This window comes from Pleurodeles waltl, chromosome 5, assembly GCF_031143425.1.
Source record: "Pleurodeles waltl isolate 20211129_DDA chromosome 5, aPleWal1.hap1.20221129, whole genome shotgun sequence".
NCBI lineage: Eukaryota > Metazoa > Chordata > Amphibia > Caudata > Salamandridae > Pleurodeles > Pleurodeles waltl.
The window spans coordinates 174,523,461-174,536,376 of NC_090444.1; positions in this window are offsets into that span (position 1 = coordinate 174,523,461).

The window sequence follows — 12,916 nt, forward strand, 5'->3', positions numbered from 1 at the left end:
CTCATGGTTCAGGTCTCAAACCACTCCCCTCAGTATGGTTGCCAGGACCTTGCAAAGGATTTTAACATCTGAATTTAACATAGTTAGGGGTCTGCAATCTGAGGGATTTGTTGCATCTCCTCCTGGTTTACACATAAGGCATACTATCCCTTCACACAATGATGCCAGCAGTGTTCCCCTGTCCCTCGCCTCCAAGAATACCTCTAGCAGGAGTGTGGTCTTAAAGTTCTGATAGAGTTTCATCAGGAACCCCTCCCCTCTCAGTGATCTAGCTTTGTTCATTGCTTTACTGGCCTCTTCTAGCTCTTCAAGTGATATGTCCTCCTCCAGTCTCTGTCGCTGTTCAGCATTCAGCCTGGGAAGACTGGCCCCTCTCACAAAATTATTGAGGCCCCATTCCAAACCAGGGGGACCCGCTCTATATACTGTCTTGCAATACTTAGCAAAGACAGCCAGAATCTCGTCTCTACTAGAGACTCCCCACCCAATGTCTCTAATATATAGAATAGGGGCAGACTCAGTCTCCCTCGGAAGTATTCAGGCCAGGAGGCATCCCAACTTATCCCTCTATCAACCTCTTACGATAGGCTCATAGAGTCATCTTATCAAGTCTATTCCAGACCTCATTCATGTCCCTGTGTGCCTTTAACAATTCCCCATGCGTGTCGCCAGAGCGTGTCTCCTCCCCCTGTAGATCTGCCAATTTATTCTCTAGTGTCTTAAGTTCTGCCTCCAGCTGTCACCTCATTCCACATATAGTACTCATGCATGTTCCCTGAGTGACCGCCTTCGAGGCCTCCCATTCCACTGCTCTGTTCTGCATGGTGCCCCAATTAAGCTCTAAATCATCCCCTAATGAGGATGTGACTGCTTCCTGGCCTACAGTATCCCCAACAAATTCCAGGGGCATTCGCCATGTCTGCCACCCTCCCCGCCTGAGTCCCCACTGTAAGGTTAACAACACTGGCGCATGATCTGAAAGGAATAGACCCAAGTGCTTAACTGCAGACATGGGTGTGGCAGTGATTCCCACTGGGAGAAAATGGTCTAAACAGCTGTATGTGTTGTGTGTCCTCAAATGACATGTGAATTCCAGCTTCTTGGAGTGCAGCTCCCTCACACCACCTAGAAGCCCAAGACTGTCCATTACCCCCTTGAGTGATCTCACCATGATTGTTTTTGTACCGTGTCTTGGGGACAGTGGTCCTTGTCACCATCCAGCACACAATTAAAGTCTCCAGCCCAGATCAGGGGAGCACTCACCACATCTTCAAGCAAATCTAGCATTTTGTCATAGAACATAAGGTCATCGGAGTTGGTTGCATATGTGTTTAGGATCGTTACCTGTTTCCCAATGACCATGCCCTGTATCAGTATGTAGTGACCCTCCACACCGGCTTCACTGTAAGTGTGCCTAAATGGAACCTCAGGTGCCACCCATATGGCTACACCCCGAGCATAGGAGGAGTATGTGGATGTAAATAATTGCCCCCTCCCTTTGTTCCCCAAATTTGGATTTCCTTGCTTATTAGATGTAGTTCTTCGTGACAAGCAATCTGCACTCCCTAGCTATGGAGAAATAAGTGGACCCTACATCGTGTAGTATATCTTTTGAGCCCCCTGACATTCCAAGATATTACCTTCAGAAATTCTACCATAGGCCTGCATATCTCCCAGTCCACCTGAAGACCTTCCCCCTGGATATCTTATTCTGCAAATAGGGAATCCTCCATACCTGCCTCCTGCACTGGCAGCACTTCATGTACACTGTATTAACAAACCTAAACATGATTTCAACTGTTCTCAAACCGTAACTGAAAATCCCCAGTGCCCCTCAACCCCTGGATGAGCAGTGACACAACAAACATATTTTCTGCAAATCCAATATAACTGCTGTCGGGACACCCAGCCTAACACCAACATCCCCAACCATAACTACCACCTATGTAGAAGTGGCTGACATCAAACCGCTTACAAGGTAATATTCCATGTTGGCTTTTTAGGGAAACATTAATAGAAATCTCAGCAATTATGTTCCAGAAGGATATACATTCAGCATGCTGAGGGTGGCTGATCTGAACAAATACAGTTTCAGAGTTTTGTTTTAGATATTTTTAAAGCAGAAAGCAATCATGGTCACAACTTCCCAGAGTCTGCCAGAGGAACCACCCAGTGGAAGTCAAGGGGACTAACACCCAGTCATCCCCTCCCGATCAGGAGTGTGTGAACTTTCCTCCAGTGGTGTCATCCGCCCAGATGAGGTGACCGCCATCGTGGCATCATATTGAATAACCACTCTCCTGGGCTCATCCACCAACAAAGAGGGCCATCCACCAATATAGTGCCATCATTGTGCTTCTGAGCGGATTCCCTCATCTCAGCTGTACCAGGAGACCTCAAGCTCCCAAGACTTTTCCAGTTCCTGGGCACCTTGTCCCAGATTTCAAGCCACTGCCAGACCTCTTGTGGCGTGCCCCCAGAGATCACACAAAGCCTGATGGGGTACAACAGCATATATCATACCCTCATGGTTCTCAGTTTGACCTTGACTTCCAGGAAACCCTTCCTGGAAGTTTGCACCTTGCTGGTATATTCAGGGTAAATAGAAATCTTGTTGTTCTCAAAGCAAGCAGAGTTAGTCTACCTGGAAGATCATAGAACACAGTCACAATCTTTAAAATTCAAGATACAGGCGATAATAGCTCAAGGAGGAGCTCCTGGCTTAGGGGGCACCACAAGAGCACAATGTGCTCTCTTGATGATGAACATAGACCAGAGTACCTTCGGCTGCAAGGTGGAGTGGATCCAGTTTCCTATAAATTGCTCAGTGGATGCCCCCTCCACCCTGTCCGGAAAACATAGAAGACGGACATTATTGCAGTGAAATCTACCCTCGGCATCTTCGATCTGCACCTCAAGTGCTCCATTTTTGGATGTGACCACCTCCACTTGCCTCCAACTGTAGTTCCTTCTACAATTTGCACTTTGTCAAAGACCTTTCACAGATCGGCGCGCAGAAAGTTAATCTCTATCGTCACTGACTCAATCTTTACTTTCAATGCTTCCATAGAACCTTGTATAGGAGCCAGCAGCTCTGCCCTTGAGGGTTCTTCCACAGGCTCACCAGCTTTCTTGTCTGACGTCAGCCTCGATGATCGATGCGCTGTCGCATAGTGATCTGTGGAGTTGCCCTGGAATGTCCCGGCCTGTCTATGCTTTCCCATTATTGGTGTTGCTCCCCAACCAGACAAGCCAGATGTTCGATTAACTGGGGCTTGGAAGCTGCCAAAGTACTATGTCCCAGTCACAGGAACCAAATTCACCCTTATAAGGCCTCCAACTGCCACCGCACAGAGGCTGCCTCCCTGGTCGCTAGGATCCCCAGCATAATTCCATGTTGCCGCTCCCACGCTCCGCTAGGATACCCCAACACTCACCTCCATCACTTTCAGATGTCAACTCTGTCCAGTGTGCCTGAGTAGCCCGAGTGGTCCGGGAGGGGTAGGGCTTTGGAGTCCCTCCCTATGCAGCATCCCGGGAAAGCCCTACAGCAGGATCCCAGCAAAATCGATCCGGGTGAGCCTTGTCCCCAGGCTACTATCCAACAGAGAGGCCCACCTTCCTACTTCAATTTCTCTCACCGGGTGCCCCACTGCTGATCCTCCTCTGTGGGGCCTGTACTCTCTTACTGTGGTCCCTATGAAGCAGCCTGGACTCCACCGAGGCTGCCCACCGTCCCACGGCAGTACGCAGCTGTCAGGCCTCCATACTTACTTACAGGGATCTTTTCAGGGGAGAAGGGCCCACCCTGCTTCAGGTCACAGGCTGCTCTAGCCTGGCCATAAAATGCCAACGAGGCCGTGCCACTCCTAGGCTCGGAACAGCCACGTCAGTTTGGGGACCCAACCAGACAGGCAGCCGGCAGGGATCCTCGGCCGATCTCCTCTCTTACTCCCCCAACCTTCAAGCCCTGTTTGGGGTGGCTGGGGACCAGTAGTCTTCACCAGGCCCAGAACACACGTCGGCTGGGTGGGCAGCCGGCACCGTCAGCCTATCTTGTGGAGGACTCGCGCCCGGACCCTCTGACGAGTGGATCCAGTGACTTTTGGCCAGCGATGGCCAGGATATTACAGGATTTTCCTCGGTCAGTCGGGAGCCTCTTTGGAGTGCGTCCCACCAGCCATCTTGGTTAGGCCACACTCTTCCCCCTTAGTTATTTTATTAAAATTAAATTTAGCCTGACTCAATTCTTGTTATTACAGTAGAGAGTAATGATTTCTGATGTTTGTCAAATTGCTTCCTTTTTTTTAAAACAAAGTCAATGATATAATATCGAGCTGAAGCCATAAAAGTATTCCATAATAATACAGGAGATGTATCGGAATCAGCATGGATTGCAAAAGACTCATCAGTGAAGGATCTAAAGGAGGAAGAGAAGACCCGATCAAGTAAGAGAAAATTATTGAACCTCCATCTGCTGGATTTGGGATGTGCTGGGAGCAGCGTTGATAAGCTTCTGGTAAAGAGGTTTACTAACAAAAATGTAATTGAGTCCAGTGAGGGATCCATGAGACAGGGAGTAAAAAGAAAACTCCCTAGTAGAGGGACTACAGAGTCTCCATGCATCTACCAGCTGTCTTTGGGAAAAAGGTGACTGGAATTGCTTATGAGTTTTATGTGGAACAAATCTGAGCTGATATTGTGATCTGTGAAAGAGTCCATAACTTTATTTCAATCTCCTCCTAAAATGAAAAATTCCTTGCTATATTGAAGGCATTTCCTAAAGAGTAGTCTGGTTGTATAGGACCATAAACATTAAAGAGAATTAAAGGAATATCATTAATAAGCATTTTAACAATAAGCCATCTACCTTCCGTATCAGCCTCTTGGGTTAACATAAAACAGTTCAGTTTTATGTGACATAGGATAATTAATCAGTTTTTCTTATTAGACATTGTTGATATAAAAACTGTAACCCACCCAACTATGTTTAAGCTTTGAGGCCTCCAATTCTGTGAAGAAGTAAGTTTGGATTGTAATTGGCCAAATGAGGTAAAACTCTCTGCCTTTTTACTGGGTTAACAACCTTTTACACTTCAAGAAATAACTATGAATGTTATAAATGACAAAAAGACATAAACCCAAATAGTCCATAATAATGACAAGGTGTAACTTACAAAATCAAAAAAATAGGATGGGAAGAAGCGAGGAAGTATCATATTTGAAGGAGTTATAAACAAAAGGGCGGGTGAGAGAAAAATAGGGAAGAAAGGGAAAAGAAGAAAAAATAGAAACTAGATCAATAGAAGATGGTACATGTCAGGGACTGACAACTGAGAACACGTACCTTAATGTGTAACAAGAAAGATATTGGGTTGGTGACAACACACATGAAGAGGACACAACCAACAAGGGACAAAACTTCACAATGTAGGAAGAATGAAAAGCTGAAAGAATTCTTGATGACCTGCAAGGGGAAACAGAAAGAAAAAGAGATTGAACAAACAAGCAACACCTGATGAAATACATCCTGTCAGAAAAATCAATAAACAGAAGCAATGTAAGACAATTGCAAATAGTATTAGCATGGAGAGGGACCAGCTGTGTCCATTGTATCCACTGTGTGAGAGTTTATACATTTTCTGAGTTCAGACAGGTCTTCAAACAAAGTAGTTTTAGTTTGATATGTGACTTTGAAGAGTCAAGGATGAAAAAGGCCATAGCGAGCTCCTAAAGGTCGTAGCGCCGGACGAAATGTAAAAAAATCTTTCCGTCTATTAGCTGTAGCTGAGGACCCATTCCATGAGATGGAATTCTTCCTGCCCAACCACAAAGCTGCTTTTAGGATTTAGCTGCATTTAGGACTTTCTACAGGTCTGTGAACTGCAAAAATAAAATAATCACTCCTCGAGATTTGGTAGGTGGAATAGAAGAAGATGGACGATAACCCAGTCTATGCACATGTTGAATGTTTAGGTAATGTTTAGGTAACCCAGTCTGTGGGCACATTGAATGTTTAGGTTCATAGATGGATGTAAGTCAACTAGTTGTGGCAAAAACAAAGTAAAAGAGTACAGGGTCCTCACCTTCTACAGTATATCTTCAGGAAGATCTTAAATGTGTAGATTGTTGCACCTGTTTCTGTTCTCTAAACCTCCTTCTCCAAAACAGCAATTTCATTGGTTTCATTCTGTATATCACTGACACACTGTTCAACCGAGGCCACCTGTGTCTCTATAATTGACCATTTGTCGTCAAGATTCTGGATCCACTTGTTTGTTTCCTCAAGAAACATTTGTAAGGCTCGAATTTCTTCCAAAAGGGTATCTAAAGAAATAGGAGAAGGTGATTTTTTCATGAGGGGGAGGATCTTGTTTGAGCCTTTTATTAGTACAAGAGGGTGACTGTGATTTCAATGAGATTATTGTTGTAGTTGCAGAGTGAGGAGTGACAGAATGTGTCAGAGGAGATGTAACTGTCCATCAATGGCTCCCTAGAAAATAGACCTGAATCTGTTATGATGATAGGCTGCACTATGTAAGTAAAAGTAAGGCCCAGATTTATATTTTTTGACGCAAAACTCCGCTAACGCAGTTTTGTGTTAAAAACATTTAGCACTAGATAGTGCAATTTTTTAACGCCACCCAAGCGTCATATTTATACTATGACGCTGGGTGGCACTAAAATAGGTTAGAATCAATTTATTTGACGTTAACCAGTGCGCCTTGTCACAAGGCAAAATGACGTTAACGCCGGAAAAATGACTATAACCCATTTTACGACATGTAAACATGTCGCAAAATGGAAATGCATGATTTTTACCCACATTAGTGTCAAATACAGGTGCTATAGGGGAAAACAGTGCCAAGGAGAGGAAAAATGGACCCAGAAAGCCAGGAGAGACCCCCGCGGGATCCTAATCAACCAGGAACTAGCCAGGAGGACACAGACAAAACCCAGGGGAGGGAGAAGAAAAAGAGAAAGTGTTGTTTCAGTGCGGGGGGAGCATGAAATACTGGTGAGAGAGGTGACGGAGCATCAACATCAACTCTGCGTCACCTCCAAAGTGCCAATTGGAAGTAGAGAGGCAATTTGGCAGCAGATAGTAGACAATATTAACAGTGTGGCAGAGGTCAGGAGAACCGTAACAGAGTGCAAGAAATGCTGGCATGATTGTAAGCGAAGGAAAAAATGGCAAGGAACAGGAAGGCAGCACTGCAAACTGGAGGTGGGAGTCCAGCACCACAAGAGGACTTGGACGAGATGGAGGAGATGGTTGCAGCGGTCATCCCGGAGGAACTGGTCACTGGAATCGCATGACAGGACAACGCAGACTACCAGGAAACACCACAAATGCAGGGTAAGTTGCATGGGGGAAATAAATGCAACATTTTCAAGTGTAGAAGGGGGAGAAACAGGGGACTCACACAATGTATGTCAAATGAGCGCAGAGGGACACATTGCACATTTAGCAAGTTGCACCATGCTGAAAAAGCTACACATGTAGCTATGCCTTTGTAGTGCCATGCACCATAACACATACACAACCTGGACACATGTCAATCTCCAGGCCTAATACCTACATGTACAAATGCAGCACGTGGGATGGATGGCATGTATAAGGACTGTGCCTCTGGTTGTGTCATCACAACATCTCTTGCATACAGTCATATTAACCCTACCAACATGACCAAGACTTCGGAGACTGGGTAGCCAGTCAATGCCATACCTGGGGTCATGCCTCGGTGGTGTCCCTTGCAGTAACACCTTGCAACTGCTTTGCATTCTTGCCCAAACACATGTGTGCTGCACCTCACAGCACACAATTCATTGCAACTGTTCCAGACATGTACCAGGAGCACCACCACCCGCACATTGACAACACTTCCACATAAGGCAGCCACCACTCCATCATGCAGTGGGGATGCCCCCTGGGTGCAGGGAACAATAATCTGAGCAAGCGCTGGGGGAATAACAGGCTGGTCCTGTATCACTAGAAACATTCCACCACCCAGACCAACTAAACTGGTTACTGTGGAACCACACATCTTGATGCCGAACAGAAATGTGCCACTACAGAAAATATGTACCACAGATAGCAAACTGTAGGTCACAACAGTTACAGGCAAAACTACTCTGACACAACCATGCCAGACATATAAGAATGGGGAAAGAAACACACACACACAACACATGGGGTATGACTGTGTACATAATGGTGTATCATTCCACATTGACAGGTGGGGGATGGTGCATGGCAAAGTCTGATATTGGTAAGACTGCCAGTCCAGTGTAACCTTTGCGGCTGGCATGATTAGTCACTTGTTGGGATGGCGGGTGGAACGCTGTCTGCCCATGGTAGCTCTGTGGGGCACTTAGAACAAAATTGTTGATGGATCAAATTGAGTCAGTGCCAGTCTTGGGGTGCATTGGGTGTGAGAGGACACGCTGCACTTAGCTCTGCAAACCAGGCAGTGGAAAGGGCAAAGGGACAGGGCATGGGACCCCCTGCACTGCCCATGCCAGGCGTATGGGCTGTGCCTTGGCTGGGCCTGGGCACCCAGAGGCACACCAGACCACATTGCCACCAACCTTTGCATGGGGGATTCACCGCCATGCAAAAGCTGGTGGAAATGCGGGAACAGACCTGGAATGTAGCGTTGAACATAATACTGTTCTGGTGTCACAAGACAGGTGCCATTGCCAGTCTGTGAGATGCTGGAAACCTGAAAGTGATGGACCATTGGCCCATGGGGCATTCCCTATTGACAACAGTTGCCACTACCACCTGTGCTGTTGGGGGTGGTCATATAGACAATGGTAGTCAGGTGGTCATAGGACTGCCGCACTTGAAATGAGGGACCAGTATGACTACCTGCAGAATCACCATCAAACTAGCTTGAGGCCCTGACCTACGTTAAACTCCAGTTAACTGGCCATGTCCATTAACTCATTTACCATCAGGCACTGTCACACACATAATAATGTATACAGCTAAAATATGATACCCATGCTGGCCATCCTTGGGTCCCCCCTTGTGCATGTGTCAAATTAGCTGAACTGCCACCATGCTGCATCTCATGGATCATGGTGCAAGGATGGCTGTATTGAGCGGGAGATAATAGGTGTGTAGGAAGGTGCACCTACCTGCACAGATAGAAGATGAAATTGAACTCAGCTAGGTCTATGTGTGCTCTGCAATGTACCACACATGCACCTGCTTCCCCATGGAGAGCTATCAATGGTTGCAAGAGCATAGTGTCCTGGCAATGCCAACCCTGGGGTGGTGGAAGGTTACAGTACCACATGGGTGTAAGTGAAACGTGTAAGACTGGGACAGCAACATATTGACATGTGTGGTGCTGTGGCTTGAGCACTGCAACACCCATTGCAAGGCCTCACCATGCAAATGGATGCATAGGGAGGGTTGACAATGATAAGATGTGTCAAGCCACAGAAGGGATATAGATCACACCTAGTACATATGGAGCAGCAAATTGCCCCACCGGAGCGTCCCCTCATGTGACACTCAGGTGGGGCAAATAGATGATAGACTGCAACCATGAATTACAGGAACAATGTTTGGGAACTGATATGAGAATGAGCCTCCAATAGCAAGTCAGTGACGTGACATATCAACTGCCACAACACAGAAAGGTTGATTTTGAACAATCTCATTGCAGAGGATCATGGCTCACCTGCTGATCTGCCTGTACTGGAGTACCCCGATGACCTGGATGACCAGTTGACAGCCATCAGCCAAGAGACCCTCCAAGAAGTCCTTGTATCCCTCCAGATACCACCTCCAGTCGCAAGGACGAGTAATGATATAGCAGCCATCCCAAATGCCCCACCCAACACCCCAATATTAAAACCTGCCAGCACCGACAAAGCTTAGGACTCCAAGGACCCAGGGACCAGCTTTGAGAGGACAGTGATAGGAGTTTAGCAGGAGCTGGCTCAGGAGGTGTGCGTAGGGATGCAGACTATGGCAGCCAGCCTAGAGGGTATGCGCATGTGCATCGTTACAGCCACTGAACTGACTGCAGCGAGGCACACACTCCCCAGTGTCTGGGGGACATAGCTGCTGCCATGAGGGAGAGGCCACAACAACTGCCCTCCCAAACTGACAGCAGCGTGCTTAAGAACAAGATGGACTGCATGCACCTGGAACTGGTCACCCTCAGGGCAGACATGGCTGCCTACCACAGGAATGTTACTGCTATACTAAAAAAATCAGCAGTTCCTCCTTGGTGCAGTGATGCCATATGTTGTTCCACAGATGGCAGCTGCTGGGAATTAGGAGTCCACATCTACAACCACTGAAGTGTGTGTGGCTCCCTTTACCTCCCCACCACCAGCATCAAGGGTAGAGGAGACACCACAAACATAGGAGGATGAAGATGTTGAACAGATCATCTTCAGCCGTAAGAGTTCCCGGTAGCACCAGCCCATGCCAAATGGGCAGTGTTTTCCTTTGTCCTGTGCTTGAGCTCATGCCAGTGGAAGCACAGTTGGATATGTGCACTCTTCAAAGACACACTGTTGACCTGTCTGCGATGGACTGGCATCGTCTGTCACCTACAACTTGGCAAATCATGTTCCTCTGCACTTAATGACACTTCACCAAAGCACATCCCATGACATGTCCCTCAACCCTCGACTTGTGTTGTGTCACAATTGTATGGATTTCACTAATGGGGTCACAGATCTGGACACTGTAAATATTGCACTACGACACTTGTAAATAAACACCACCTACACAATCAGCATGCCTTTGTGTACTGCGACACATCTACTACGCTTAGGAATTATGATGTGTGTAACATGTCTTTAGTCACAGAGTGTCAGTACAAGAGTGCAGGAATATGCGGGCACATATCTAGCACAAGGGTCCTACATGATGAATGACAATGCTGGTCTCATCCCCTACAAACAATTCACTGAGTATGTCAAAAATGTAGAACAAATGTATGCTTCACCCACTACATACAGCAGGAATGGCTGTGAAACAGTTCTAGGGCAATATTGTCAGCTGGGAGCACCAGTAGAACACATTGGTGTGAAACAGAGGTACTTAACCTCATCTGTAATTGCCATTGGTCATTTTAGCACAATGTTGTGCCACAGTGCTCAACATTCCTCCATGGGACCCAAACAATGACAGCTGAATTACCACACCAACCTATCCATTACAAAGTTAACATAGTCACCTTGAGTGGTGGGTACAGTGGATGGCAGATGCATAGACAAGTAGATGTGTTGTAGCTGCCAATGTGACAGCTCAGTTGTAATCAGGTTATGAACATGTCAATAGAGGGATTTGGAGGCAGGACGTAATCCCTAGGCCAACACACAATTTTTACTGTTCACTCATGGGAAGACTCTGAGACACAAGCATATGACACATGAAGTAAGGGAGTACCCAAAGATTTGTAATAACAATGAAACTAAACTAATAAGAATGATGAAAATCTATCCTAACCTAACCTAACCTATCCTAACTATACCAAACCAACACCTAACCCTAACTTACCTATGCTACACTTACCTAACACATTTAACAACACACTCTAAACATTGGCCCCCCCATCCCCTTTATGTTACGAGACACATACAGGACAACATATACTAAACTACACATATACTAACTATATCTAAACAAACATATATCTTTTGGTATTTTTTTTTTATTTTTTTTTTAACACATATATGCCCCAACATTACCTCCAACCCACCCATCCACAAAGTAATATGTAAAAAGTAGAAAACCCACCCCCAAACGCACTTATCCTAACTAAACTACAAACCTACTCTAACCTAACACTAATCCTTAAAACCCACTATAAAACATTAAAACAAATGAGGAGGGAGGGGACAGAACGGGGGGGTGAGAGTTCCAAAGCCAATCACAGCTTTGCCCTCTTGAGTTTTTTGTTGTTGTACTTCAGTCTATTGGTATTTGCTGCTACTTCCTTCTCCAAACTGTCCACCCTTTTCAGAACTAGTGTCACGTCCCTCTGAAGATCATGGATCATTTTCTGGTCCATGGCAGCAGGTGGTGTGGACTGTGGAACTGATGTGGACGGTGTTGCAGCTGGGGTTGTAGTTGTGGTGGCAGCTGTGCCCCCTGCACAGCTGTGGAGCTTGGTTTCCTCTGTGTGGCCACTGCCAGTGTGGGGCCCACTTGGGTGAATGGCCACAATTCCCCGGTTGATCTCCCTGTGTGATAGTGGCATGCCATCATCCGGAACCCAGATTCCACTGCCAGGATATGTCTATAGCAGACTGCTCTCTTATGGAATGCTCGCAGTTCCTCAGTGCTCATGTTGACAGCTGGTAAATTGAGACAGGCAACCATCAGTGTCAGCATTGTGTGGAGTATGTACAGATTATTGGCCTACACTCTACATCTAATTGCACATGCACTCCAATTCACATTCAGGAAAAGACAATGGCCCTGATAAATGCAATGACAACGCTGCCTTAGCATCATTTCATTGACACCAAAGTGACACACAACTGGATTAGGAACCAAACCAAATGAGGTGTGCATTGCTTTTGTGCTAAATGTAATAATTCAAAAGCAGCGTAAACGTCACATAGATCAGGCCCAAATTTCCTCATCATCTGTGTCAGTTTTCAATCATATATCACCAGTAACTTGAATATGTTATTAGGAGGATGGGATGCAGTTGGTAACCATAAGGGGTCAGTGCTGATAGGTACACATGCAAGCCTGATAAATATGACTGTTATCTACACTGGGAGCATCACATGTATCTAAAAAATGTGGTATTTCTCTTACCCGTGCCTAATAGGGGATGGCCATGCAATCCATCATCTCAACTGTCCTGGTCATCCACCAAGGCATGCCCACACATACATGGAGTCAGGGAGTGGACCATATGTTAGG